Below are 4,787 nucleotides of genomic sequence, written 5' to 3' on the forward strand. Positions count from 1 at the left end.
TATTTATTATTAGGGCACAATTGATTGTCCATATCTGTGGGGGACAGCTTTGAATATCAATATTGTGTGCAATATGTGGTGATTCAATCAGGGTAATTAGTATACTCTCCATTATACAATGGAATCTATTTCGTGGCCCTTTACCAATTCCTCCCTTCCCTCCTCCGGTAACCTCAGTTCTGTTTTCTTCACTTAAATGTTCAATGTATTATTGTGATCAAGGTGTCTTTCCGGGAAATGTCGCTTCTGGCGGAGGGGCCGGGATGGGGCCGCGCAGTCGCTGATGCAGGTGCGCACAGCGGGAAGGCCCGGAGAGGGCAGGTCTGTCTGGGACTCCAGCTGCCGCCCTGATGGAGCAGAGGGAGGTCCCCGCCCCAAGCAGCAGCGGCAGCCGCCGCCGCCGCCGCCGCCGCCCGTACGAAGCAGATGACAGCGCTGCGACAGGGCACCCGCGTGCACACGTTCTGCGGCCGGCACAGGAAGGTGACCACGGTGACATTGAGCTCCTGCAGGACCCGGGACACTGCTGCGTGGGTGCCCAGGCGCCCCCAGCCCATGGCCAGGCACTGGGTGCCGTGGGGCAGCTGCTGATTCCGCTGCGGCAGCTGGGCCACTGCGACCTCAGCGCGGAGGGTGGCTGGGCAGCCCAGCTGGAACGGGGCATGGGCAGGGGTGAGACCCTGTCCCCAGGACCCTGAGGCCACCCCTACTTCGGGCCCACCCACCTCCTGACCCCTCCCACCACAGCAGCACCTCAAAGGGCCTCTCTGGGGCCTCTGCACGTGCCGTGAGCTCTGTCTGGACCCCAGGGGCCTCCCCTTTGTGGCATTTGTCACTCATGATCACATTCTTTCATTCATTCATTCATTCACAAAGCACTTCTTGGGTACCAACTGTGTAAGTCCTGTTCTAAGCCCCAAGGGTCCAGTAGTGAAGAACGCGGACAAAATCTCATGGCCTAGTACACAGTAGGTGTTCAATAGGTGTTTGCTGAAGGAATGAGGGACCCATGAGCCCTGCTGGTCCCACCCCTCTGAGCTCCCCAGGTCCCCCCCAACCTGTACAAGGAGGATGTCATTGAGGCTCTGCTCCGGGTCATAATTGTTCCCAAACAGGTGAGTGATGCTGAACCTCTGCTGGGTGGGCTCGGGGGTCAGCAGGTCGTGGGCCCCCAGCACTATGCTCACCTGGTTGTGGGGGCTGAGGGATCGGGGTGTTCATTTTAGCGGTATCCTGGGCTTGGGATCCATCAACCGGGCTTGAGCCTGACCCTCCCTGGGCAGGTGGGACCGTGGGGAGGGCCCCCCAGCCCGCCGTCCTCCCCGGGGCAGGGCTGGGCCTCCCCCTTGGGCCCCGCTCACATTTCCTGCAGGCAGTGGGCGGCGGTCAGCACGAACCGCGGGTGAATCAAGGTGTCCCCCGCAAAAGTGGCTGCCCGGGGTCTACGGCAGCTGCAGAGACGCCATGCACGGCCGCGAGTGGGGCTGCGCTTCCTGCCCGTCCACGATGTCGGTGGCCCGGGCTCCACCTGCGGGACACGGGGTGTTAAGAGCCCACAGTCTGGGGGGACAGCAGAGCCGCTGGGCCACCTCAACGCAGTCCCTGACTGCTCCGGGCCTAGTCTCCCCATGTGCATCATGGGATCCCGTGGCACCCAGCCCCGGTGGGCTGGTGGGAAGCAGGGCTCCGCGCCTGGGGTGGGGGCACCTGGACCTGGTGGTTAGCACGACTATCGTCCCTGGGGCCGGCTTCCAGTCCTGAAGGGTGGGGAGGTTTTTAAGAAGCAGAAAAAAATAAATAAATAAAAATAGCCGACACATGGACCCATTTTGCAGAAGGACAAACAGGTTCCTCTTCAGGCGAGGACTGGAATGGGGAAAGGTGGGGGACAGAGCCACGTGTATCCTCTCAGTCCCCCCCTGAGACCCACAGAAACACCTTCTCTCCAGCTTGAGGATTTGTGTTTCTCCTGGAGGGCAGTGGTTCTCAGTAAAGCCACAATCCTGTCACCCCCCATCCAGGGGACACTGGGCAATGTCTGGGGACATTTGTGGCTGTCACGACTGGGGGTGCTCCTGGCATGGAGTGGGTGGAGGCCAGGGACGCTGCTCAGCACCTGCAGTGCCCAGGACGCCCCACCACGGAGAAGGATCCAGCCCCGCAGTGCCCTGGGGGAGAAGCCACAGTGCAGAGGAGACATTTATTTATTTATAAGTGACTCGTCTTTTAAATTTTTTTTAATTTTTATTTTTTGTTTTGTTTTGCTTATTTTTTTTGTTTTTATTTATTTTTCACTTCTCTTTAACTGACTCATCATTATGAAAAATTTAAACCTAAAAGAGGAGGTCTCTAAACTTGGGGACAAAAAAAAGTTTTTAACGTTTTCCTTTTTCTAGTATTTTTAGTTTCCTCTTTTGGCAGCTGGCCAGGGTGGGGATCCAAACCCTTGACCTTGGTGTTAGCGACACTGTAACATTTCATTTTGAAATGATTTCACACTTACAGAAGTCCAGAGAGTTCCCGGATTCACCTGCCCCCGCTCCCTGGATGTTGTCATCTCACACAACTGAGGGGCTGCGGTCGAAACCAGGGAACGATCATCGATTCAACACGATGACCTCATCCACAGACCTTCTGAATGTCCCCAGTTGTCCTTTTTCTGGTCCAGGATCCCACGTTGTGTCGTGTTTCTGGCTCCTTGGTCTCCGGTCAGGGACGGTTCCTCAGCCCTTCCTTGCCTCTTGAGACTGTTGGACAGAACAGGTCAGTCACTCTGTAGGGTGGACCGAGGGACCCCTCAGCTGCAGCACGTGTCCTCCTGGGACCGTGTCGGGAGACCCGGGTGTCCATGTGTGTCATGCCAATGGCGATAACCTTGACCACTTGGTTGGGGTGGCCCCTGCTGGGTTCCTCACTGTCGAGCTGTGATCCTCCTCTCTGGCTTTAATAAGTCTCTTGTGGGGGATCTTTTGAGACAAAAACACCGTTTCTCCCACGTTGAGGACTCGGGGTTGGGCGGTTGGCTGTGCTGCCTCATCCCTCCTGCGCCCGTTGGCTGGAATTCTACTCTAGGGACAGCCTGTCCATTCTCTGCAGGTGCGTGTTTAAGAATCAGACACCTGCCCGTCCCTGGGGAAGAGCCCCGCCATGTGCACCCACGAGGGCCCTCTGCAAGCTGGCGGCTGAGGGAAGTGGGGGCTGCAGGCTGCGGCCTCGGCCCCTTCCTGTAACAACTGTGGTGGCGAAATAGGCAACGGCCACCCAGGGGGGCCCCAGGACTGAGGGCAGAACGAGGGCAGGGAGGGCGCGAGGACTCGGGCCGGGGGCCTCTCTCCGTTTCTGTCTGTCTGTCTCCATCTATCTGTCTCTGTCTCCCTGTCTCTGTCTCTCTCTGTCTCTGTCTCTGTCTCCCTGTCTCTGTCTCTCTCCATCTCTGTCTGTCTCCATCTGTCTGTGTCTGTCTCCGTCTCTGTCTCTCTCCATCTCTGTCTCTGTCTGTCTCCATCTGTCTGTCTCTGTCTCCCTGTCTCTGCCTCTCTCCATCTCTGTCTCTGTCTGTCTCCACCTGTCTGTCTCTGTCTCCCTGTCTCTGTCTCTCTCCATCTCTGTCTGTCTCCATCTCTCTGCCTCTGCCTCTCTCCTTCTCTGTCTCTATCTCCCTGTCTCTGTCTCTCTCCATCTCTGTCTGTCTCCATCTGTCTGTCTCTGTCTCCCTGTCTCTGCCTCTCTCCGTCTCTGTCCCTGTCTGTCTCCATCTGTCTGTCTCTCAGTCTCGCTTTCTGTTCTCCTTAAGAAAGAGGCTCTTTTCTTGAGTGATGGGAAGTTGTCTGTTTTACCCACCACGGCTGGGCCCTCGCAGTGGGCATATTTTTGCACCAATTGGAGACCTTCAAACGTGCACACATGCGGGTCCCCAAACCCCCTGAGCACCCCAACAGGTCCTCTAGCCTCCAACCCAAGCCCGTCCACCTGCACCCCTCCGTGGCCCCCTCTCACATGATGTGTCAGCCCCCCAGACACTTCACAATCTGCTTCAAGAATTCACAAAACTAAGAGCTTTACAAAGAATCAGTGAATGGCACATGGGGTGGTGGGAGAAACGGGGTCTGGATAGCTGGGACATGGGGCAGAGGGATGTGTCTGCGATGGGGTCCCAAACTGTATCCCTAGAATCCAAGGCCTGAGAGGGCATAGGGCCTATGTCACCCAGCAGTGTGCACACATGGGACCCTGAGCCGGGCTGACCCCCTGCCAGGTGGACCCAAGCCCAGCACCTCCCTGCTCAGGACAGGAAGGGAGCACCACGGCTGGGGGAATATGGGCAGGAACTGCCCCAGTGGGGGCTCCCTTGGGACAGAGTCTGCTCCCAGCTTGGGGGACCACACACTCTTGGAACCAATCCCACCCCCAACTCCAGGTTTGTCATCTGGGTAATGAACGGCCATGTCTCCAGCAGGGTCCCTATGACATCTGGGTTCCTGAGCCTTTTTTAGTACTGGGTGTCGTTATTTTGTCTTTTTCTTTTTTTAATTTTATTTTTTAAAAGACGACTGGTAAGGGGATTGCAACCCTCGGTATGGTGTTGTCTGCACCATGCTCAGCCAGCGAGCGCACTGGCCATCTGTATATAGGATCTGAACTTGCGGCCTCAGTGCTACCAGCGCCGCACTCTCCCGAGTAAGCCACGGGGCCGGCCCAGGAGATCTTAACCCTTGACTTGGTGTTGTCAGCACCACGCTCTCCCAAGTGAGCTAACTGGCCATCCCTATTTTTTCTTTATTTATTTT

General features: G+C 56.7%; 1 pseudogene; it reads right to left on the reverse strand.

The window, feature by feature from the left end:
- Positions 1 to 200: 200 nt before the first annotated feature.
- LOC134376012 (myeloblastin-like) lies at positions 201 to 1,517 on the reverse strand (annotated as a pseudogene).
- Between the last annotated feature and the right edge of the window lie 3,270 nt (positions 1,518 to 4,787).

This window comes from Cynocephalus volans, chromosome 4, assembly GCF_027409185.1.
Source record: "Cynocephalus volans isolate mCynVol1 chromosome 4, mCynVol1.pri, whole genome shotgun sequence".
Taxonomy (NCBI): Eukaryota; Metazoa; Chordata; class Mammalia; order Dermoptera; family Cynocephalidae; genus Cynocephalus; species Cynocephalus volans.